General features: G+C 42.9%; 1 protein-coding gene across 5 annotated transcripts in view; it reads right to left on the bottom strand.

Annotated features, from left to right (window-relative positions):
* Positions 1–24,538, bottom strand: part of CLASP1 (cytoplasmic linker associated protein 1) — a 1,131,138-nt gene extending 1,106,600 nt beyond the window's left edge. For 3 of the 5 annotated variants that reach the window (XM_069224628.1, XM_069224627.1, XM_069224630.1), the window contains exon 1: positions 24,398–24,538. The gene's annotated coding sequence lies outside the window, so the exon portion shown is untranslated. The remainder of the gene's footprint in view (positions 1–24,397) is intronic. The other 2 variants (XM_069224631.1, XM_069224629.1) reach the window with 1 other exon arrangement.
* Between the last annotated feature and the right edge of the window lie 1,688 nt (positions 24,539–26,226).

The raw sequence follows: 26,226 nt of genomic DNA on the forward strand, positions 1-26,226 counted from the left end.
AACTGTGGATTAATTAACGCTCGTTCTTTGGGCAAGCACACACTTGAAATCAGGGAATTAATTGAAGCGGCTCACCTCGATTGACTCTTCATCACGGAAACCTGGGCTAAAGAAGATTCTAACCCAGATTTCCTGCTGGCCTCCCCCACCCCCCCCAGGTTACTCTTTTTCCAGACTAGATAGGCTGGAAAAGAGAGGAGGTGGGCTTGCAGTAATTTTTAGGAATAATTTTTATTGTTCGCTGGAGGGGCTTCACATCAGCCAGACCATTTGTGAAGGAGCTTTTTTTTAAGCTTCGCCTCCAGTATACTAACCTTCTTGAGGGACTTTTACTATGTAGACCGCCCGGCCCCAAGAAGGATTTTATTTTGGCTTGGCCCTCTATACTTGAACCTATTATTCTGTCTCCCAAAGCAATTGTCTTGGGCGACTTCAACCTTCATTTAGAAGATCAGTCCGTTCCAGATATCAGTGAATTTTTTAGCCCAATGTTGAGTTTGGATTGGCATATTTTAGATTTGGTCCATTGCATTGTGCAGGACATACGCTGGATGGCATTTTCTTTCGGCATGGGAATGGTACCAGGTCAGATAATAGGGCCCTTGACTGGACAGATCATCATCTGTTGTCCTTCAAGGTAGTAGGCATGGAAGTGGCTACTAAAACATCCCCTGTGTCTAGATTTAGGAGACCCTGGCATAAGGTACAGGAGACTAACCTGGCCGGGCCTCTTAAGTCAGGCTGGGAACAGGCGAAAGCTATGGGCCTCTCGAGTTCTGAAACGGGAACTAGAGCCGCAGTCGATACATTAGCTCCTCTGGTTTTATTTGTATATAAACAAGGGCGCTCTCTATCTGCTCCGTGGTACTCAGAGAAACTTAAAAATTTGCAGATAATTTATCGTAGACAGGAACGCAAATGGCAGCTTAATAAAACCAAGACGGAGAGGGATAAACTTAGAAGTTCTCTTGAGAATTATAAACTAGCAATTAGATAAGCAAAAATAGAATATTTCTCCCGTATTATTAGAGAAGCACAGAGCGAACCGAAGGAACTTTTTAAAGTGGTACGCTCTCTCACTCTTCCACCCCCTTCTTCCGGTCTAGAGAATTCAGATACGTTCTGCCAAAACGTTGCAGATTTAAAAAAAAAAATCAACAAAAAAAAAAAAATCACTCAACTGCAGGCAAACTTTGTACAAATTACCCCAGAACAAGAGCGGGGCATGCGGGAGGATTCTATACCTCTAGACTCCACTCACAGGCTAAATAGCTTTCCGACTTTATCGGCTAAAAGGATCTCTGAACTACTAGCTGTAGTTAAATCCCGTTCTCCCAAAGATCCCTGCCCCCGCAGATTCTGAAGTTAGTACCCAACCTGATTTCGATGGCCCTGGAACCAGTATATGCAGACATCTTGCAGGAAGGATGTTTTCCGGATACCTGGAAAGAATCTACTGAGATTCCATTAAGAAGCCAGGCAAGGATTCTAATGATTTACCAAATCTCCGACCTACCTCTTTGATACCCACCTTAGCCAAGATCCTGCAAAGGCACTTGAATACGGAACTGGCAGATTTGTTTACAAATGAATGGCAGATTGGATTCGTCCCAACACAGGTTCCGTTGAGCTCATGGCACGGAATCCGTGCTGATATCTTCAGCGGATATTATTCGCAGAAGAGTTGACCAGGGGGAAAGTACCATTCTTGTTCTGCTTGATTTGTCCGCAGCCTTCTATACTATATTTCCGCAACACCTTATCCAGTGACTTCATCAGGCAGGAGTAAGAGACAAAGCACTTGATATCCTGAAGTCTTTCCTTACCAACAGATCTATTACAGTGTCCTGAAGGGGGCCACAGGGCAACCCCCTTTCAATTACCTTGCGGTGTCCCTCAGGGGTCTTCCCTCAGCCCTACTCTGTTCAATCTTATGTATCCCCGTTAGCCAGCCTGGTGCGCTCTTTTGGCTTCCACTTCGTGTCATACGCGGATGATACGCAGTTGATTATCCCGGTCTCTCGCAACTGGGAGGAAACCGCGGACAGATTTCAGCAATGTATGAGAGTGATTAACAGCTGGATGTGTAACAATTGTCTCAAACATAATGGGGATAAGATGGAAATATTTTTTTTGGTTTTAGACAGCAAACTTTGGAGTGCCCGTTGGTGGCTGGAGTCTTGTAGCGAGTGCCCGGTTCCGCGCACCTCAGCTAAAAATCTGGGGATTGTATTTGACAGCTCCCTTTTATTTGAGCAACAGGTTAACCAGATGGTCAAAAGGTTGCTATTGGGCTCTAAGATCCATTAAGAAAAATTTTCTATTTCTGCATGAAAATTTGAAAGTGGTAGTCCTGGGGCTGGTTATATCTAGACTGGACTACTGTAACGCCTCAATGCAGAATATCAGCAAATCTGCTCTTCATAAACTTCAACTTATTCAGAACATGGCTGCCCGCTTGATCTTAGATCTAAAGCGCTCGGCATCTGCTAGCAGCTGTCTTAAACAGCTTCACTGGCTACCGGTTGATAAAAGGATTAAGTTTAAGTCTCTCTGTTTAACTTATAAGGCCCACAATTTAGAGGGCTGGTATATCTGAGATCAGCTCTTCAACCGTATCAACCGGCTGGGACACTTAGATCTTCAACTAGACAATTTATTTCGGTACCCTGTTGTTATAGGGTTAGGTGGGGGGGGGGGAACTAAGCCTTTTCTGTGGAGGCTGCCAGACTCTGGAACTCCCTACCTCTGATGATCAGACATACGGGGACATATTTGGGCTTTAGAAAGAAATTAAAAACTTGGCTCTTCTCCCGTTAGGATGGGTTTTTAAGGGGGCCGTTTTACTACGTATGGTTTCGGTTCCCATATATATCTCACTAGTACTAGCACTTCGATGCTACGGCCGGAATGCGCTCTATGAAAGATTTACAATACAATATTTTCATTGTCAAAATCTGAATAAAAGAAAGAAATTACAAATCGAGAAAACAAGCTTCAACTGTCCACTATAATTGTCAAAGTAATTACTTTGAGAGAAGCCTGGGGACACCGATAAGCATACAGTGACTTTTAGTGCTATATCAGACAGCGTTGACCCCTTCTACCTCCCAAGAGAAGCAGATTTTTTTTAAACATGGTTTTAAATTTCATTGCTTCCCAACTTCCTCTTGTCAGTCATCTGGGGATATTTTCGAGGCATGTTTTTGTTGCAGCAGTAATTACACATCAGAGAAGAATACAATGAGCAGCTACCTTTACAGCTAATTAGGCACATCTTTACATGAAAATAAAAAGGCTTCTGCCCACATTCTACACTTTTTCTTAACTCTTTACTATATACTTCTTAACTGTCCAACCTCTGCTGACCCCACTGAATAACAAAAAGGAAGCCAGGGATCCCGCAGCCATTTATACAATATGAACCTTAACAATAATACATATAAATACACTAACAAGTGCATGCTACATGAATGTAGAACATCTATTTCCTCTGCAACTGCATATTTAAATATGAGAGTGACTACACAACAGTATAAGACCCACACCATATTCACAAATTATAAGGTAATAATATGAAATCAGATCTCTCACCTGAAGTGAGAGAACAGAGGTAGAAGATGGTATGGATTATGTTGAAGACCATCCAGGGTCTTTTAGTCAAAAGGCAACGCAGACAGCGATTCATATAAGCTAGAATTCAGGTGCCCACTATGCCAGAGTACATGCTGCCTACCTGACTGTGGAAGGATTTTAGTTCTGCTGAAAAGTGCAGACATGGCCCTGTTGCAATTCAAAGAGTGTAGATGTACCATCTGTAAGGCATGACCATGTAAAGCAGTGGATGGGAAATGTGAAACCTGATTAACACGCTACTTACCTTTGGCAATGCTCTTTCTGGGAGACTCTACTTAGCCGCAGATTCCACACCCTTTGAATATTCCCCAGGAGTCAGACTGGATCGATACAGAAGGTGGTGTCCTGAGACTCTGCACCAACCTTGTTCTGCTTGGGAAATTACGTGCAGGTCCTACATAGGCGCCACTCGTGTGCACTGATGTCAGTTGCTTTTGATGCTATCCCATGCCCCCAAACATGTAGAACCCCAAAATCAAATTGGTAGACAGTGCACAGGTTCATAGACAGACTTGGGACCTTATTAAAGGATTGAGTCCAATCACAGAACGGGGAGGATGGCAAGGTCTGTGAAGAATTTGCCGCTAGATGGTCTCTTCCAGAGGGAGCATAACCAAAAGGTAAGTCACTTGTTCTTCTGACAGAGAATTCTAGACACAGATTCCTCAACTTCTGAAAAAATACCCAAGCAGTACCTATTTGGAGGACAGTCTGTGAGTTGAATCAAACTAGAAAGACCTGCATGACCAAGCGGGTAAAATGTCCCTTTTGGTGACCCTAGCGTAGAAGCCTGGCTTATGTTTCGAACATGGACTCCACATGCTAACGCAGTAGAGGCAACTTTAGCCCTGGTCAAATGTACATGCAGTCCTTCTGGAGGCTGCTTTTTAGTCAATGCGCAGCAGATCTTCATGCAGAGCACAATCAAGCATGAGATGGTTCTCTTCCGCACTGCCTTGCCTGTTTGTTTCAGTACACCGCCACAAAGAACCTGACGCCCACCCGGTGTACTTTTGTGTGATGTATTTACAAGCTCATTCTCTCTTGAGGTCCAAGTGATGGAGTCTCTCCTTCTCCTTACAGGTATGAGGCACAGCACAGAACACCAGCAGTGTAACAGTTTGACCAACAACGTTTGGCAGGAAGGATGCTGAAGTCCACAGAACCAGTTTGTCTGGAAAGAAAATTGTGTAAGGTAAAGTAACACAAAGAGCTTAAAGCTCTCACTCACTCGCCATGCTGAGGTGATGGCGATGATGACCCCAGTCTTGATAGTAAGGGATAGCTGTGAAGCAGCTCAAATGACCTGGTATTCGAGGCTCATGCCAGTGGGTTGACCACTAGGAAAATTCCTTGGTGGTACAGCCATTTAAAAAGGCACAAGGATTACTGGCACAGGGTCTGTGACCCTACCTGCCATGTTTTTTGCAGTACTACATGACAGTGGTGTTGTATCTGAGTACCTACACCAGCCTCTCTTTGATGGATTGCAGGAAGGCCTGGACTCTGCTGGAGACCAGAGGCCTCTGAATTTCACCTCTTCCAAATGGCCACCCCAACTTAGAAGCAATGCATCGGTCACCATTGTCAACTCTGGGTGGGGAAGTGAGAGAGGTCTGCTGCTGACCCAGTTGCAGTCCAGCAGCCACCACAGCAGATTTTTTGCCGTCTCTTCCAAAATGTAAACGTGGTCAGAGAGATCCCCTTGATGATGGGCCCACTGGGACTTCAGATCCCACTGCAGAGTCCCCATGTGCCACCTGGAGTGCTTAAGCATCTGGATGCAGGAGGCCATCAGTCCCAGCAGCCAGCCTCAGAGACGACCTCACTGAAAATCAGGACCAAGGCTGAAAAATCAGGATCATAACTCGAAAGTCCTGGACTTTTTCCCCCCCAGGGAAAAATACACAAAACCAAACCACATCTGGAATGGCTCAGATGAAAGGGAGCATCTGAGAAGGAGTCAGCTATGACTGACTGAAACGTTGATAGTGAACCCCAAAGATGGCAGGGTGCCTTAATGCTTATCAAAACTGAGCATAGTTTCTTTTCTGAATCTCAGATTATCTTGTTGATGTTTTATATGGTGCTTGCCAAATGCTAGGTTTTATTAATGCTAGTTCCATTTAACTTATTTTGTTGCCTTGGCTAACCCTTGGTGATTCTTTATCTTTATAACCACATCTTGATAACTGTATAGATGACTTTGAGCTTAAGCTTTTAATAAACCCCTTAACTTTATTCCTGACTGGAATTTTCCTTGTATCAACACACTGGTCAAACTGTGTAACTTATTTATTTATATTGAAGTTGTGTTGAATGGGTCTACCACAACCTACGCAGTTCCAAAGACCTATTGACCTACTTGAGCATTGATTCCTGTGAAAGATGAATGTGGCTGACGACTGCCTGGGGGGAGTCCGTCTTCAACCGCCAGTCATTGAGGTAAAGGAAGACAGTTACCCTAGACCTCTGAAGACGACCTGCCACCACCGCCAACACTCAAGGGGCACTAATGTGAGTAAAGCGAAACACAGTAAACAGGAAATGCTCCTGTCCCACCAAGATCTGTAGGTTGCGTAGCTAGGCAAGCAGAATTAAAATATGAAAAAAGGAGTCCTGCATCCACCATCCAGTCTCCAGGTAGGGCAGACAAAACCTAGGACAGGGTGAGCATCATGAACTTCTTTCAGAGAAAGGTGCTGAGAAGGGTGCAGGTCTAATAGGCTGAAGGCTTTCGTCCTTGGCACCAGAAAGTAGCTGGAATAGCGACCATGCTCTACTTCTGAAGCTTGGATCCTCTCAACAGCCCCTTTGGCAAGAAGGGCTTGCACTTTCTGTTGAAAAATGGAGGGAATGCCCTCCGTCAATCGTTGGGCAGACAGTGAAAGGTCTGGCAGGGAAGCAATGAACAGAAGAGCATAGCCCCTACAAACTATCTGTAGGACCCACTTGTCTGACGTAATCCACAGCTAGTCCAGAAAGAAACATTGGATTCTGCCTCCCACTGGGTGGCCGTGCTCCCTCCGAGGCAGGCTAAGGAGATTTGGCAGATGGGGCTGCATAGGGAATGGTGGACACTACGGTCACACCTGCAAAATTGCTGGGTTCCCTAAGGGCACTGGACAGGCTGGCAGTAAAAGGTGCCTCCCCAAAAACCACAAAAAGAGCAATGAAACTTGTGTGGTTGGGAAGGAGGGGCAGAGAGGCCCAATGAATGAGCCGCAGACCTACTCCCGTAAAACCTCTAGAGCTAAATCAGCCTTGTCCCCAAAAGGTGCCTTCCATCAAAGGGCATGTCCATCAGGAGGACTGGCTGTCACCAGAGACTCCACTGGAACGCAGTTACAAATGGCAGCGAATGGCACAACCGATGCAGGTCGCTTGCCCAATAAAATCTGTGGTGTCCAATCCACACGAATTGTGAAACTGGCTGCGTCACACCCATCCTGAATTGCTTAGGCGACAACAGGGCGAAGGTCATCAGATACACATGGGAGGACTTGAGACACAGAATGCCAAAGGGCATGGGAATAACAGACCAACAAGCAGCAGGCACTGACAGAGCTAAGGGCAAGGCTGGTGGAGGAAAAGACCCTCTTGCCAAATGTTTACAGGTGTTTAAATACCCTGTCAAGGGGAGTGACAGAAAATGTCTTTGGATTAAAACCGACTCATGGAGGCTTGAACAACAAGGCTATTGGTCACCTGGGGCATGACAATGACGCCTGTCAATTTGTCAGCTGACAGTGGGTTCAGAGCAAGGTTCAGCCCAGGCCTCTAATAAAAGTACCCATCAAAGCCTCATTAAATTGGAGAAGAAGCTCAGCAGAGATATGTCCAGGTTGCAGAACCTTAGTTTGCACATTAACTTTTACCTCATTGGGGGGGAGCTGGAGTTCGAGAACTTCACCGCCCTATACATAACTGTATCACAGGAAGCGGATTCCTCTGTGGAAGGTCCAGGAGGAGAAAAAAGGGCCATTTCAGGAAAAGTGTTGAGGTCACTAACCTCTTGCAAGCCCTCACAGCGATTCTCATCAGAGTAGGGCTAAGCAAACTCATCACCCTGGTCATAGTCACCTGAGTAGATGCCAAAAAGGGAGTGCAAGGTAGACTACCTTCCCTTGAGCAGTTGGAACAATCAATAGAGAAAGAGGCACCATGGGTGGATTTGGTATGGACTTTAGTCAAGATCAGATTGGCTCCAACTTGGTCTCGGAGAGAACAGTCAGATCCTCCTTCTCTTGCATCGACTTGGACATTTTGGAACCCAGGGCTAGTACAGGTTTGGAAATTGAAAGTTGAGCCGGTCACACGACAGGCACGGAGCGTGATGAAGACCAGCCTCTCAAGTGGCTACGACGACTCCAGGAACGGGAACAAGATCAGGAACGAACCTTGGACGCAGACCTCAACTTAGAGCGCCCCAAATTGGAATCTTCTTATGCTTGGCGATGCAGAGTTTCACCTCGCGTTTCCTGATAACCTTCGGGTTCTTCGACTCACAGTTGGTGCAGTCTTTGAAGTCGTGGCTTGACTCCAGGCACCACAAGCATACCTGGTGGTTTTTCAATCACAGACACTCGGTTGCGACAGTGCCTACATGGCTTGAAACCTGCAATTTTTGGGGGGTGTTATCCCTTGCACACTGGAAAATCTGAGGTGCAATGTCTCAAAGAGACAAGTTAGGGAGCTCTGGATCCGCATCTGATGGCGCAGAAAGAATGGAATTGACATCTGCTCACTGGTGTGGTGCCTATAAAGGCCCCACATGGCATTTCCGAAGCCAGACAGCGTCAGCGTAGAGCCGCAGGATGCCACCTTCCGGCATGCATAGATACAGCTGAAAAGTCTCTTCATCCAGTCTGATGCAATGGGAATTCAAGATGTGAGAAATCTGTGGCTATCAGAAAAGGCCTTTTGGGCAATCTACCGGTGTATGCATGCGTAAACCACTACGCAGTTAGAACATTGCCTCCAGGAGTGCAGATGCATATGACTTTCTAGAAAAAAATAAACAATTCAAAAGAGTTTTTAGTAAGAAGCTGACTTCTAGTTCAGGTTGAAGCAAGTTTACATGTGACCAGTGGCTGTGGCCGTTCACACAAACTCCTGAGCTAGCAGTTCCCTTCCAACTAAAAATGTTTCCGAAATGCTTAGGATTTTTTTAAAAACATCTTTACCCCTGTGATTTCATCTGAATTCTTCTCCTGCACGCGTTGCACTAGAAACGCAACCCTCGCTCATCTGGACAGTTGCGTCATATACCGATGAGACTGCCTGACGGCATGCTCGGTACGGCATTTCACCGTTACATATGATACAACAGCTCTGGGCACAACTGTAATATACAGCGAACACTAATATTACAAACAGGCCAGAGTAGTTGCTATAGGGGCATACATGGTCAGGCCTGCCTGCTGACATTATTCTCCATGTTAAAACGTGGTGCCTTGCCTCTGAATGTGTGGATTTTTCTAGATCAATTAATAGCAGCAAAACAGTTTTGAGGGGTAGTCTCTGTGATTTACTCCTCCCGTCTCCACAGATTATTTTGTACTAGTGGCTTTGTTCACAGAGCCTTAGCCACTACATATAATGTAGACATCATAGCTTTGCTGATGCAGAAGGCTGGCATCGTTGTCATCCCCTATATACAACTCAAAATGACCTCTTCCACTTTTAGACCTGGGTATACTCTCTCAGAGTACGAGACTGATGAATAGTAATAAGGGAGGGGTTTGCTCCTCTGTTTGTAGCAAGAGAGCTGCTGCTACCAGTCCACCACCTCTACATCTTAGGAGGCCTCAGTCTTTTCATGCACCTTCTGGAGCTATGCCAACGCTGTTCTAATTTTCAGGGCAGGCCTGGGTGCTAATTTTTAGGAGCTACAGACTCCTGGACATAGCCAATCAAACTTTGGATGAAAAGGATGATGAAGGCATCAAAGTTGGACCTCCGCCCAAATCTGGTGGAGAAAGGAGAAATCCTGCTATAATGAAAGATAATAAAGCCCTTGAAGACAACGTTGTGTTCCCTAAGTGCCAAAAGATAGTATTTGTTCGGCTGTGTCACTAAAGGTGAAGTTGCTAGAAGTGGTGCCCCTCCACCTTGTGACTACTGGAAGCGATACTGGCTTTGGTGCTGCTCATGAAACAGCTAAATTTGCCATATTGTGGAGCAGCTGGCAGTATGATTATGACCAGACACCGAGTCTGCACTCACATACACAGGTAGGAGCAGCTGCTGTCATGGTGCTTACCATCGACAAGGCATCATGTCACAGCAAAACCATTAGAGACCAGCGGGGACATTAGTTCAATGCCGTCGCAGCAGTGGTTCTTGCTGCATGCCTTGCCAGCCTGCTATAATTTCCTTGTGACGCACAGTTGAAAACTTGTAGTTGAGGCCAATGATCAAGCAGCCAACACATTAGTACAGTGTTCCTTTAGGGAAGTGAAGTGAGAAGAATGGATTCAAATTCAAATAATTTCAATAAAATGTATGCAATTGACAACAACTGTGGTTCAACACACTTAGGGGGTTATTACAACTTTGGAGGAGGTGTTAATCTGTCCCAAATGTGACGGATATACCACCAGCCGTATTACGAGTTCCATAGGATATAATGGACTCATAATACGGCTGGTGGTATATCCGTCACTTTACCGTCACTTTTGGGACGGATTAACACCTCCTCCAAAGTTGTAATAACCCCCTTAGTCTCAAAAAGCACATAGTGAGAGCATTCAAAAGGGGCATCATGTTTTCGTGATTTTGTAAATGACAATCCAGCCTATCACGGGGTAGAAAACAGGGCAAACATTATGTACCTGGAGGGTGAAATTCAGTTTCACTGGTTTTAGTGACAGTTACTTTTTTAGCTCACATGTACACCTCACAAAAATCCCTTAAACTAAAGTTGAAAAAGGCATAGATTTACGCAGACTATCAGTGAAGCGACTCAAGGTCAAAAGGATTTCTATCAATTTCCCATGATACTAGCAAACAATATTATTCTTCACAAAGTCTTTACTCATGCAGAAGGGGAACCTGCTACTGGATATTTGAGAACAGCCAGAAGTAAATCACACATACTCACAGAAAAATCTGTGCAATTCAGGCCTGGTATAGCTTGCAGGGCTGGGTTTCTGTACCACAGCCAGGGCTAGCAAGAACTCACCAACTATATTCTTATACCCATCCCACAGTACAGAACTCTGTGGCAGGACAGTATGCGGTGCTAAGAAATACGATCATGGTATGCCTCTGCTAAGACAGCTGAATAGTCTACTGGTGGCAGACAAAGATTTCAGAGGCCACGTTTTTGACATAACTGGCTCTGAATCATTCTAACCATCACTACCTAACCACACAACTGTCAGAGCAAAAAACAAAGTCACATTCTGAGCTCTTTCTCGGAGCCAAGAGCAATGCATTTTTCAACCACAGTTGGATGCAAACCACAAATGTGTATTTCAGGGAAACAAATCAAAATGCATTTGACTACAAATTATCATATGTAGAGTACAAGTGATTAGTGGTGTGTAGGAAGTTATGTATGTAGAAAAGAACTAGAGCAAGTGTAGAAATAAATGTAGGCTCTGAGAAATATTACCAAAGGTCATATCAGATATTATCACTGTAATGCTTAGTGGCAGGACCAAGATTTATCCTGCTCATCAAGAATTAGAGACACTGTTGGTCAAAATTACTTCACACTTTTGGCCTAAGGAATAAATGATACTGTCTTCTCAGTCTGCTTAAAGACTTTGTTTTATAATCAATACATATAAAAGTACAGCATGGCACAGCCTTTCGTTGAATAATGTGCTATTTATTTCCTATGATTTCAAGGAGGGAAGGAAGGGGCATTCCAACCCACTCAAGGCTTCAACCCTGTGAGCCATGGCCCATCCCCACAGTTAACAATAAAATTGCACATTTGCATTTATCTTTAGCCAAACTCACAAACACATTAGCGACTCATTAAAAGCTGCTTGATTAGGTGCCTTTTGGGGGCTTTCAGCCCCTTTCTGTCATAGGTTTAAAACACTGTCAACCATCTGTTTGCACATTAAACCCTGGCCTATTGGTTTTGACATTGCTTTTCCCTTCTGCTGCTTGTCTGGTTTGTGAAAATGTCTACTTTTTCAAGGATGTGACACAAGATGCATAAGTGCTCTGTGCCTTAAAGAAAGGTCAAGCAGAGACTGATCAGTGCACTGTTGCTGCATGTTTCAAACCTGAGAAGGCATTCACCAGGCCTTTTTCTGCTTTCACGCTGTAAAGAGGGAGCGTTTATCACTCTAGATACTATGCCTCTGTCCAATCAACATGCACAATAAAAACTCCACCCTAACAAGCTAAAAGTGTTATCAAACTTAAAGAGAAGTGCACCTCAAACCCCAAAAGAGGTTGTCCATAAATCCCCCATAGCTCTGTGACCATTCCTCCTTCTGCAGTCTCAGCAGTGGGCCAACAGATATCAAGAGAGGGAAGAACTTAACACATGGGTAGCACTTCAAAGTAACAGTTGTGTGTAAAACACTAACTCTGAGAGACTTTCATTGTTCCCCTGCTGCCATCCGTCACTGAACCTTCTTTGCTGACTCATGTTTGAAGTGAAAAAGCCTACGCAGGGTGCAGCACACTGGCCACTGAAAAAATCGTTGACCATCTGTAGACGCAAACTACTAACCAGCTGCTTTATTTACACCTAACAACCTCCTCAAATCATGTGCACAGTATTGCCACAAAAATCCGAGTGTATTCACCACAACCGTGGCAATATGTCGTTATGTGGCTGTTTCGGAGAGTTCATTGGACTCAACGAAACAGAAAGGCTTTTGCTCGAATAAAGAATGAAGTTCTATGGTCCCATTCTAAACATCTCTAGGACCATGCAAAATATGAGTTTGAGGCTGTGATCCGACAATACGGGTCAAATCACTTGGGAGGCTTGGCATTCATTATGAATGGAAAAAAACATAATTGCGCACATATTGGAAGCCAGAGGCAATGTGCGCAAACATCACAAAGCCAAGCCCTAAACACAAACAAAATACCATGTAGTTTACGGAACCCTTCCTCGCCCCAAATCATCAGAACTATGTATTGTGGGGAAAAAAGAAAAAGCTCACTTCTGCAAAAACAAAAAACAAACCAAACCAAACCAAACCTGGTGAATTGTCAAATCGCATAAATAGTTCTGGGGTTCTCTTCACTGGGCTAGGAGGCGCCAGCACTATCATTTTTTTATGGCTGCGGCACACACACACACACAGTCACATATTCTGTGTACTTGATGTTGAATATGCAGATTTTTGGGTTTGTACGTTTCTTTTAAATTGTGAGAAGTCCAAGTCTGCATTCATTACTCTAAAACATGAAAAAGTTTAAATTTGTTCAATAAGCAACTGGCATACTATGCTTTCCCCCCCTCAAAAAAAAAAAATGTGGATTTCCAACTCGAGAGCAGATAAGTTACAAGAGTCACCGTTTTACCGTGTGGCACAATCACCTGGATGCCTTGTAATTAGCAACAGACACCATACAGGCCAAAGAAAAATACAAGATCATCCCCTTAAAAGACAGATGGGTGACTACGAAACATCTGTAGGGGGAAGCATAGCATCAAAATGGTGATTTACAAACCTTGAAAACGCTCAGTGTCATAACCTTATTGTTATGCCGTTATTTTTGTGTTTTTGCATATGCTGGTCAGTGCCACAACAGGCCACATTAAGGATGGTTGTTAGAGGAGATAACTCAGAGGACAGGCGTCTAGAACTAAGGAGCTCATTTACAAGCCCCTTGCGGCACCGTAGCGTAATTGTTTTCCTGACGCTTCAGTGGCAGAGAACAGTACCATTGCGCCAGTTTGTAAACCCTTGCGTCACATTATACCTGTGCTAGGTATAATGCATGCAAAGAAGGCATTCCTCCCACAAGGAGGTTCTTAGGAATAGCGCAGTGAACTTTTGTAGATTCTAGCGTCATGCTTTAACGCCTACTCAGGGCAGGCGTTAAAGTGACGCTGCGCTTTGCTGGACTAGCGTCAACATTTTTAATGCTAGTCCAGCAAAGCCCCACAATTGCATCAGCAATTCTGACACAGCTGTGCTAATGAGCGCCATAGAGCACTGTACTGTATTGTATTGTTGTTAGGGGGTGCAGGGTGGCGCATGCGAACTGGTGCAACATGAGCGATACACCAGTTTGGATTGAATGAGGCCCTAAGTCACTTTCCCAAAGCAAAAATGTTTTAACTTAACTGCTTTATATTCAGACACTCATTAGCAGTCATGTTTTTAAATGTGCACTAAAACGATTTGTAGCAAGTAGTGCCTTATAAGACATACCTAAACTAACCTCCTGGCCAAAACTACAGTACAGTTTAAATGAATGACAAAACACATTATTTACTATGAAGTTTTGAAGGAACCCGCCTTCTCTTATAATGAACACCACAACAAAGAAATGACAATTCCCAAGTTCTGCAACGTTTTTGAGGCACTTGGCAGGCAACTTCATATTACTGTAATCTCGTTTTCTAATTGTTTTCACCCAGCCAGGAAAACGCTACTGGTAAAACACAGCCTTAAGCATGTGCATGACCACGTCTGCATTTTACATATTTGGGAAATAAAGCTTCAGGCTATTTCTTAACAATGACCTATTTATTTAATTGCAAAAACAGCAAGATAAGAGATTTGGGATGCATTCTGAAAGCACATGGTAATGGGAAAGCATCTTCCCCCTACACTGTTGCAAGAGTCAAGCAAGGCCAATCATGAACTTTAAGTCTTAGGAACAGAAGAGATACTATTGCGGATTGGCAGTCATAGAATACCAATTTCAAGTACATAAAAGCATTAAGATCATGTTCCATTCAGTAACACAGGACAATTTAGCACCACAGACTGAATCCTAACCTAGGAAGCAAAAATCATTACTGACACTGAACTGTCAAGAGATACTTCTGACGTCAATAATGTCTTTTCTCTTCTGGGTATTCCCCTTCTTGAGTTGCGTGAGCTAATCAATCAAAAGTGAACATGTGTGATAACAGAATGCACAATTAGTTTATATTACTTTTTACAATATAATAAATCAACTTTGATTGAATATAATTACAGTATTTATTCTAAACGCTGCCTGTTCTGCTTTATGTCTTTCGTTTTTTATTTCTACAAGGTTGATAACTATGTGTCTTGTTTATTATGCATAAAGAACACAGCTTTTCAAAATGAACATAAGTGAATGGGCATCTAGCAACACTCTACTAACTGTTTATTCTTATAGTCTCATTAACAATGAATTAATGGTATAAAAGTTGAGCAGAAAGAGTTAGGGTTCACTGGGAATTTTAATTCCGAGTGACAACCGGGCAGGCCGTAGAGATTCATATCATCCGTTCTAACAGAAGGCTACTGGGAAAGGAGGCACTCGCTAAGCCTATCAGTGCCGCTGGCCTCACACACCAATAAAAGAAGGCCTTGCTATTAAACTGAACACAACTCTCAATGTTGAAACATGTGAGTGGGTGTAAACCATCTCAGAAACTCGAAATAAGTTTTTATTTTATGCAGTGTTCGAATGATCTATCTTGGTGCTTAGAAGTAGCAGAATGGGAGTAGAATTGCTATGAAAGTATAACAGCAATTGTGTTACAGTTTCATTCTATTCACTGTTTTGATAAATGATGCTGCTATTTTATTTGGCTACTGTAGTTGCAATTCATATCATGTACATTAGAATAGGGTTTTGATTTTAAAATAAACTAGTTTAAAGCTGTTCGATCAGGTAATATATAGATACTAACTACTCAAAATAAACACGAGCTATATAAATATGCATGTATGTCATGTGCTTGTGTAACATTGAAAATGTTATACTAATATCTGTTGTGAAAACAAATGGATAAAATGAAGTACTTGGTTTTATCACTTCCAAAGACATACACCACCTATCTCTCTTAGAATCAGGTCCTAACGGTACCCTTATGACAACTTATTAGTGTGCTGTGAGAGTACTACTATGACTGTTCATGTCCATTCTGTCAAAAGAGGTCTTCCTGGAAGGTCACAGTGGCATCTGTGTATCCATCATCTTATAGATACGTATTGGCATTATATCACCGAGACACACCCAAAACAATGAGCAATATCTTAGCTCTCTACCTCCTTCTCGGTTTTGGGATGAAAAGAATCAAAAAGTCATTACTGGTGTTGTTTGATTAACAAAGCTAAATGTGCTTTGTCATTATTTCTACATTAATGAGACCTTTCTGCCAGTTAACACTGCTTGAGATGGATCAATTTTGGAGATTTGTGAAGCATCCAATTTCTACCAAAGCTTGTTTGGACATTGTGTAGTTTGTCCAGGCACTGTGAGATGCTTTCCATCAGAAATGTGAGGCAGAGAAGGTGTACCGAACACTGTAGGTTCAGCAATCAGCGCTGTTAAGTGTGTAATCCTTTATTGATAAAACATGTTATACTGGGGCTCCAGCATTGTTTTGCAATGCTTTAGCATATTCTACATAAGAGGTATGGACACATATAGAGCGCAAACATAGAAAGGAAGAAAAGCTTACTGAGACATACTACAAGTGTCTATCTCCAGTAAGTAATTATAGAAGTGCAGTTAATTCCAAATTGAGCAATAAAATATAGTCAAAAGTTCAATAAGTGAAGTCAAATAACTCAGAGAAAACAAGCTTTTTTGTAAGACAAGCAATAATAACACTTTTTATGAGACTGAACTAAGAAGTGTGATCACGCATGGCAAGGTCCTTAGTTATACATCTGCCGTTTGTTATTTCAGTTCATACTCCTACCTTCAGCAAATGGGCCCAGAAATAGTCATGGTTAAGATCTATGCATAAATGACCAATGCTTGTGTCTTAATATATGGTGCAGATTTTTATTCAGAAAGACACATTTCTTGATTACCAAAACGTTTTAGATATTTGAACATTTGCTGCAGAGTTCTCTCTCCATTAGCTTCAACAGCCTTAAAAGGAAGCAGGGGCGAATGCTTAAGAGATTAAGGAAAAAGTAACTTCTATCAACCTAGGTGAGCAACACAGCTGGCACAGTCTACTACTTTCCAACAAGGTGTAGATCATATGTAACAGATGAGTCTCAGCATGACATTTTCCTCATAAGATGGAAGATATGTGCACAAGTACTAACCTACTTAAATCTGTTTGATTACCTTTAGAACAAGGGCTATCTGTAGTGTTTTCACAACAGTATGAAGGCGGCAGGTAGTATGACACTTAGCGCATCCAGACACTAGGATTTTGTAAGGAAGAGTATCTCAACAAATTTCCCGTGCAGTGAACACTGTTAAAAGATACTTTTTAATACACTCAAATATATTTCTCATGAGTGTTTCACTGTCTGTAAAAATGTGGTACAGAGTAAATTCTGTTCATAGAGTAAACACTGTTTCTACTCATTTTCAATTAATTTCTCACTGTAGGTTCGGTGACTAAACAGTTTGATATAGGTAAAGGCTGTCCATAGTATTGCATTAGGTATGTAACAGAAGTGGAGTATCTACAGGAACTTGGTTTTCCCTGAACAGGTGTATACAAATTGAACACTGTGTGCATTAGGGGTTACCCTTTGATCTGTGGTTGAGCTCGGCTCCCACTAGGTGTATTGTATAGGGTCAATGTTGCACATAACAAACTTGCTTCACCAAAGGGAGTTGTATGTGTGATGGTATTAATGACGTTTATATTATTCTGAGCTGTTTTGTGCTTACCTTCAAACCTCTAATGCTGTACGTGTTTACAGAATAACATGCACAAAAGTAGCTTGGATGAGGTCATCAGGAATTTAATCAATTATCTCATTTGAGATGTCATAGAACATGTCATGAGTGATGTAATAGGTGAGGTCATAAACCATGCATTTGAGGGGGCAAGTTATGGTTACTGTGCTAACTATAACATGTGAATTTCTAAGGTTTTCTTTAATGACATGTAAAATATAATAGCAATTCCTAACTATAACTTCACTTTAACCTCTTCTTTTTTCAGTGAATAAATAGTTTTGTTTTTTTTAAATACGTACAAATAATATTTTGTTAACATATGTGAAGTCAATACCCCGCCCTGCGTGGTCTTTGGCGGCCAGCCCCCATGAAATATCAAAGACAGCCGACTCCAGCCTTTGGTCATGCACGGCATGGGGCTGGTCGCAGGGCCACGCTTGCAGCAAAGCCCTGTGTCCAACCCCACAAAAGGGCAACTAGCCGCATGATGGGCACGGCCTTGAGAAGTGCACACTAGGGAGTTGGCTGCAGAGCCTGGCTTGTGCATGACCCCCCCCTCCCCGAGCCAATAGGGGCCACAGGGATCGCATCCCTCGGGTCCAAACCATATATGTTAGGGGGAGGGATTAGGAGGGCGCACACATTCTCCCTCTTCCCCCACATACAAAGCTAAGGCCAGATATCCTCCAGTTTTGAATTCCCCATCCTGTTCCGGTTTCGAAAATCCCTGCACCTAGGAGACATTTTTGTGCCATGTTCCAAGGCAGAGTGGTGTTTTAGCCTGCCAACATTCAAATGGTATTGCTTTTGCTGGTGGCATATTCCAAGTTGGCCTTGAACCGTACAGCTATGTCCACGGATCGACCTTCTCAAGTGAATCAATTTCTAATTTTACTGTTGGGTCACATTAATCCCCAAAAACAGGAGCGGTTGGGTAGCCGACTGTCCTCAATCCTCCATTGTCAGGTGACTGCATGCAATTCTTATGAACCACTCTGGAGGGAGCCCTCACTTACATATAGCTAGCTAGTCAGTGTGGATTGTACCTTGAGAAGCAACTCTGGGAAATTCCAAAGGAGTAGTTTTGTAGGGCATACAGCAGCTGGAGCAGGGATATCAGGCTGAGCACGGCTCACCAGCCTACTATGTGTAATGGCAATATGCCCCATCTATGCTTGTGGTTCTTGACTTTTTGAGATGAGGGGGGCTACCTCCAGAATCCCAGCTCTCCTGCTGGTCTCTTGAGATCATCATTCCCAAATTTAACTCACTTTCAGATCATTTAGGTGCACCCTGAGGTAAACTGAATATTTTTTTATATTTGATGGAGACCATGATATTTCATGGATTGTTAAGTTTTCTATGCATTGCAGAATATTTTCACATATTCTTCTCAAAATCTGGACTCTCTTCTTAGAAGACTGTATGTCGTATTGTGATAAAGACAAATCAGATCAAATCTCATCCTTTTAATTCTGAAATACTTACACAGTTCATTTAAATTTTGCTGTGTGCTAGGGAAAAAGGTTTTCTTAGAAACAGTATCCAGCAGGATTGTCACATAAACCCTCTTACAAAAAAGTCAGAGAAAGAAAAGTAAACAATCGCCCTCGGAAGACAGCACCTGACATTTGATCTGGGTCTCTGAATGCACAGCTAATTTGACAAGATAAGAAAAGGATATACAGGCCGGTTATCGGTAAGGGAGCACTTGAAAGGATATTGTAAATAAGGTTTTGGTAAGGGAAGGTACGAACTCAAGCTAAACAGCCTAAAACAAATAAAGCCTGCAAATGGAAAGCAAGAAAATGTGAGTTACAAAGCCAACGGCAAGCAACGGGCAAAATGCTTTCCTAGGTCAGCTTTCTGAATGTCACCCAAGATGTCTTTAGCAAACTAGACAGCTGTGCTGTCTGGTAGGCTGTGAATTAAAAAATAATAATGGGTGGGAGAGGGGGCATTGTGCCAAGTACCGATTTCAAGTTTAAATATATTGGAAATGGCACGTTTGTGATTATTCTAATAAGGGCGCCTGCATACAAAGACCTACATAAATATTAAAAATGATCAAATGTGAATTTCTTCAAAGCATATCATGTGTTCAAGTTTTGTGCTTTATTTGATGTGTGCATAATGTGTCTGATATACCGAGAGCCCTCACAACATGTGTTTAACAAGAAGTTGGAACAAACAGAGTACAAATTACATTGCAGCAATACGTTTTGATGAGCACTATCATAAATAAAATACACTCAATCATATTTTACATTGGTCATTTTTATTGCATTAGATAGAGACACCTCATATCTGACCTGCAACATGTGTACCAAAATGGAATATGAACTGCTTGTTATTTTAAGCCTATACCCCTCCTGGGAAAAGATGGGGTGATGAATAACAATGGTGAAGGAAAATCTCTTCATCTGCAAAGGAAAGGGGATCTTAGTTAGGTGATACTCAAATGAAGCTTGTGAATAAAATCCCTATGTTAGCGATCGTGGCAGCACGGGGAATACTATAAGCAAGTCAGTCTGAAAGCAATTTAGGTAGACTAAATCACTCAGAGGCCATTTTCCAAAACTAGGCAGGCACTAAATCAAGTACAAGTGAGTGAGTTAGTCAGACCAGACACATGTGAAAGACCGTGTAAGCTTAGGTGAAAGCTCACAGCAATGATACTAAAGGAAATAGATGTCCAAATATTAAAGAGAGATTAGAAAAAAAAGGTAAGTGTGCCAAATGTGATAGAAACCTATCCTACAAGATCTAGCTTTTAGTACAAAGTGAATTCAAATGAGCGTAAAGTGGAAGAAATGCCCTAATCTCTGCCAGCCAGTGATCAGACCCCATTCCTGCTATGAAAGATCATCATCAGAAAATAAGGTTTTAGGTTTCTCCATTCAATATGTGAAGAGAAAAAAAGTTGCCACAAATAAAATTAAGCCTTAAATACAGAAACAACATTATGGAGCTGCAGAAAAGTAATACAAAAAGGACTACCCTCAAGGACTAATTCAAGTAATTTAAAAATATACAACTGTCTCATTTTATTCCAATAAATGTAATCGGGAAATACCAATAAATGTTATAATGTGGGTCACTGGAATTATGTGATTGTACGGCTGCATCAATTTCACATTATTACAGATTTGCCACATAATCCATCATCTGCTGCATAATCTGCAGATTTTAACAAAAAACTACATTTGTTTCTAGCTCAAAGTGTCCAAAAGCTACTTAAAATGCAGAGATGTGTTGCTGTGCAGTTAAAAGGCCATTTACTAGTCTAGATTGGTCACCTATGTATTGCTTATTGCTCTATTTGAGTATGAAAATAGTACTAATATGCTGCAATCAATGCCCAGACACTGTTAGCAAGTTTAACAAGCATTTTCAATGCAACGGGTCTCGCGTTTGCTCATGTTAGAACTGATAGCGTTGTAAACTCCTAACCCGACTTTTCACCTATTGGCAAAAGTGCATTTATGTACGTAACCCGAAAAAGTGCAATTAACTGTGTAAAGCGCTCGACTTCTGCCAAGCAAAATCGTGCTAGGGAAATAGAGAAAAAATAGTCCAAGAACCAGACAGAAAACAGCGAGCCTCGCATGTTTTCTGTACTTGGTCGATGCGCTCGAGGAGGGCTAGCCACCAGAAAAGGCATGACGTATGTATGCCTTCGACTAATGAAAGCAAGCAGATTTTAATAGGCAAGCCCACGAACCAATGAAAAACACTGACGTGACGTCGACAGGGCTCCGAGCCCTTTTCTAATACCTAAAACGTCTCGCTGCGATACGCATGCACGAGCGCATGCGACACAGGCTCGACCCTAAAAATGACTAAAGAATGAAGTAATACTATTACAAAATGTGCTGCATCAAGCCGCACAATTTGCCTTTTCTTGCAGCATGATTTATACAATCCCAGCGCATAATTGGCCCTCTTATGCAGCACAAATTCAGAGGCCCTGGTTATAATCATTAAAAAGAATTTGTCACACAACCCTAAACATTTTTTAATAGTGAGTAGTCAAAATGCTATAAAATTAGACAAGTTGAATAGATAGTTTCATAACATTTCCAGTGATTTACGGATATAAAATAATATTAGATGGTCAAGGAGATTATCATTACTCTTCACCACAAGCTCAAACGTAAGAAGTACATTATTAAGTAAAGCGCCACAAATCCTTCAATTAAAAGCGTTGAGTGGACTCTTACAATGGCCAATGTTCAGGACCAAAAAAAATGCATACAGTTATTTGTAGTCAAAGATAAACAAGTATTAATTGGTGTGCAAACTGATCACAAAAATGTGCAATGAACTATTATAATCAATACTATAACTTGTTGATTACAGAGGCTCAGACTGCATTGCTGCATCACAAACTGAATGTTTAAATGTTCAATAAGATTGCCCATCAAAAGCCAATGAAAATGTTAACTGTTCTACAATCAGGGGGCAATGTCCTACTCAAGATGACTCCAACTATGCAGAGATTAAAAGAAACACTTGGACTGGTAGTTTGTAGAATCCACCTATTACGACTTTATCAACTCTTTAGCAAAGTTCAGATATAGGGGGCTTACCTAACAAGGCACCTATAAAAATCCTTATGCACAATGTGGATTCCACAACTGTAAAATGCTGAGATTTTGGATGAAACTAAAATCACGTTTTTTTTTTTGGGGGGGGGGGGGGGGAACCTAAACCAAACTTGTTAACTTTTTACAACATTCCTTATGGCTTAACATTTAACAGATAGGGTTGATTCAATCACTAATTGAAAAGCTTAGTTAAGACAGGATCAAATAATTTGCTCACAGTTAGAAAAGAGCAGTCATCCAAAACACAGAGACAGGTGTAGCTATTGCAAAAAAAAACTGTAACCTTACATGGATATAATTCAACTACTTTGTCCAAAAACCTAATCACCCTAACTGCTAAATTGTGTATCTTTGAGGAGTTTTAAACTTGTTAATATGTACCTTGAATCATTGTTTGAAACTTTTTACCTTCTTGTTGAACGTACTACGTTCTGATACTTTGTGGTAGGGTTCACGCCTAAGAAACACATGTCCGACTAGAATTGATTCCTTTCACCTTTTTTAAAGTCACTTTACATAGGGAAACATACAGACCAGGTCATCAAGTGCTGTTCTCTCATCATTATGGAAAGCATGATCAATTTAAGCTTCTGGTGTGAGACACTGCAAGGGTTGAGGGTATCAAAATGTGTCACCCATTATAGATGAATTATGAAATCGGCCTTTGAAAGACATTTGAAGAACCGCCTACTTCAGTCACTGACCACCTGTTCATGAGATTTTCTAGCATTTCTGGTAAGTAAAAATCAGTCAAAGGTCTTAAAATCATAAACTGTTTAAAATCAAAACAGATGGTATATCACACTTAGTCAAACAAGAAAGGCCCAACCATGGACATCATCAGTACTCAACACAAAATATGCATTTTGAACTGGGTATACTAAGGAAGTGGGCCACTGGGTCCATACCCAGCTGGCCCAAAACATGCTCAGTGGAGTACTGAGAAGAGTCAAAAGCAATATTGTCTTTTAACAATGTTAAGTTGGTTTCAATATTCTCATGAATGGCTCTTTTGTCAGACATTTTCTGGAAGTACAGCTAGTTGAGACAGATCTAAGAGACTGACCTGACTGACTGAACAAGTATTTCTACAGTGACATATTGGCTGGTATAGGCTTCTCATTGATGCCTTTGTTAGCATCAGTCTTCTTGGTCATCTTTACCCTAAAAGTGTCTACAAAAGGTCTGCATGCCCCTGTAACCATAAGGAATGGATTGAAAATATGCCATCACAATACTCCATAATCAATATGACACTTGCGTTTGGTAAATTCTATCCTAAATGCAAACTAGAGGTATGTCCACAGGTAACTGGGTCTTTGGACATGGGTCTAACATGCTCAAAGGCAGTCGTCAGAGGATCATCTTCTGAAGAGAAGTAGTATACATCGGGTTAACCATACCCTGCCCAGCAGAACGTGCACGAGGTGACAAGAGCAAGTGTGGGTGTGCAGACAAAGGTGCAGCACTTGTACAGCCTGAGTAGGGAGGACGTGACCCTGAAGGTTTATGATTCTACATGCAGCCAGGAGGGTGTCGGTCTAGGGTGTGTGGTTTTCATTAGACAGTTGAGCCATCACAGAGGTTATGTTGTCAATACAAATTGGCAGAGAAGAACCTGGGCACGATACCAGTCACGAGAAATGTGTTATTCATTTTCTGCTCTCAAAGATACAGCACAAGCTACAAGTTTTGATTGATAAACAAAGATAAACTGGCACAAGCCATGTATGTATACAACGTCTGTGGCTAACTCCAAGGTAATGGGACCCACATAAAGGTCAGAGCTGCCAAAGGCACTTGCAGACAGAGGGTGGACCAGGCTGTTGTGATTCACTGACGACATGAGCCTGGAACAAGATCTAGAGCCAGTAGCACATATGGGTGTCTCCCACATGACGACAGGCCTGCAGTGACAGCTCTATAGGCTTTTGAAGACAGGCCTGGAGGGGCAGTTGGATCTTGGGTCGGAGGGCTGGTCAGTCTGGCCGTGCAAAGAGGCGCAGAGGTGCTTTGGAGAGGGGAATGAGGGCTGGCTGTACAGGAAGATCTGGCAGTGCGGAGGCTGGCACTGACTTGGGTAGAAACTAATATAAACATGCCTCGTTAGCCAAGCAAGGGTAGTGGTGAGTACGGGGCATTTTCAATTATAGGGTGATGAATGAGAGGTTCCATAGCGTGTGCCTTGCGCCCACCGCACCACCGATGCTCCAAAGCGGGGGGAGCTGGAACAGACACTGGCAGCGGGGTGGCACAGGCAGGAGGGGGCGGGGATGTTGGCATTGAAAGTGGAAGAACACGGGATTCATAAGGTGATCAGGGAGCGTGTCTGCCCAGCGAAGAACTGATCGTACCTGTTGAGACCTGAAGCGTGCCCGTACGGCGGAGAGGCGGTGGGGCCTTTGGAGCTACGAATCCCGGTTGTGCGTCTCCCCCTCCCGCTGCTGCATTGCTCTTCTCCGCCCTGCTGAACAGAATGAAGGCTGTGAAGAGCGCATGCGCGGATTGAGCTCACCGGGCGCTGTTCACTCTTGATAATACCCCGGGGGTACTGCAGAAGATCGGTAACACCAAGTTACTTAAATGATGCCCTCGGGGTACCAAAGAAGATCCAGGCTAGACACTACACATTCATAAGTTGCATATAGCCATACACACCTAAACAACGCCCATCGCCGATGGTATATAATAAGCCGCACCCCTTACGTTTGGGAAGCCGATATACAGATAGGTAGAGCTCTGTGCACGACAGGCATCTTGCAGAAAAAATACCGCTCAAATCATTCCTAACTTTCCTGGGATTCCCCAGTGGTACCATAGAGTTGCTTCTATTCGAATATAGAGCTAGACGGCAGAGTCGCATTTTTTATGTATCTTTTCTGGCCGCCATGCTGCAGGTCAAATACGTTTTATAATATAAATTTAAACTCTATAGAAGGGTGGATTTGTGCCACACATATATGTCGCCGTGCTTCAACCAGTTTCGAAAGTAAGGGAGCCTGAAAAGGTGATTTTTTTTGTAAATGTCTGGTCTGAAATCAAGGGCGATGGCTTTGAAGAAGCCCAAAATAAACATTGATCGGCGCATGCGACAGAATTTGGATAGATTTATAGACACAAGGGGAGGGGTGTTGTTAATTTTAGTTTTCACATGCGCTTAGAATTGAGGCAATTTTGATAGGAAAGCAACTGAAATAACATCTTTACTAGAAACATTGAGAGTTTCCTATTCAAATCGAACATCTGCTTATACTCCAATAATCAAGAATTAAGCTAAAAACTGGTAACAAAGAATATTTTAAAAAAATGAAATATTTGCACTTACCGTCTAACCACTGACCTATCAGCCGCTTTTGACACCGTCTGCCACCGCACCCTACTGACCCGCCTCCAAGAAGCCGGCATCCAAGATAAAGCCCTCCACTGGATCTCATCCTTCCTCTCCGACAGAACGCAGAGAGTCCGTCTCTCCCCTTTCCGCTCCAAAGCCACCAACCTCATCTGCGGCGTCCCCCAAGGATCCTCCCTCAGTCCCACGTTGTTCAACGTCTACATGGCCCCCCTCGCTCAACTGGCCCGCCAACACCACCTCAGCATCATCTCCTACGCCGACGATACCCAGCTCGTCCTCTCCCTGACCAAAGACCCGCTCACCGCCAAAACAAACCTCCACGAGGGACTAAAATCCATCGCCGATTGGATGAACAACAGCCGCCTGAAACTCAACTCCGACAAGACGGAAGTCCTCATCCTCGGACGCACTCCCTCGGCCTGGAACGACTCATGGTGGCCCTCCGTCCTCGGACTCCCACCCACCCCTGCCAGCCACGCAAGAAACCTCGGCTTCATCCTGGACTCCGCCCTCACCATGTCCAAACAGGTCAGCGCCGTCTCCTCCTCCTGTTTCAACACCCTTCGAATGCTCCGCAGAATCTTCAAGTGGATTCCAACAGAAACCAGAAAGACGGTGACCCAGGCCCTCGTCAGCAGCAGACTTGACTACGGCAACGCACTCTACACAGGCATACCAACCAAAGACATCAAACGCCTCCAACGTATCCAAAATGCCTCCGCCCGACTGATCCTCAACATACCTCGCCGAAGTCACATCTCCCCTCACCTAAAGGAACTCCACTGGCTCCCGGTAGACAAGAGGATAACCTTCAAACTCCTGACCCACGCT

Source organism: Pleurodeles waltl, chromosome 3_1 (genome assembly GCF_031143425.1).
Source record: "Pleurodeles waltl isolate 20211129_DDA chromosome 3_1, aPleWal1.hap1.20221129, whole genome shotgun sequence".
NCBI classification, from domain to species: domain Eukaryota; kingdom Metazoa; phylum Chordata; class Amphibia; order Caudata; family Salamandridae; genus Pleurodeles; species Pleurodeles waltl.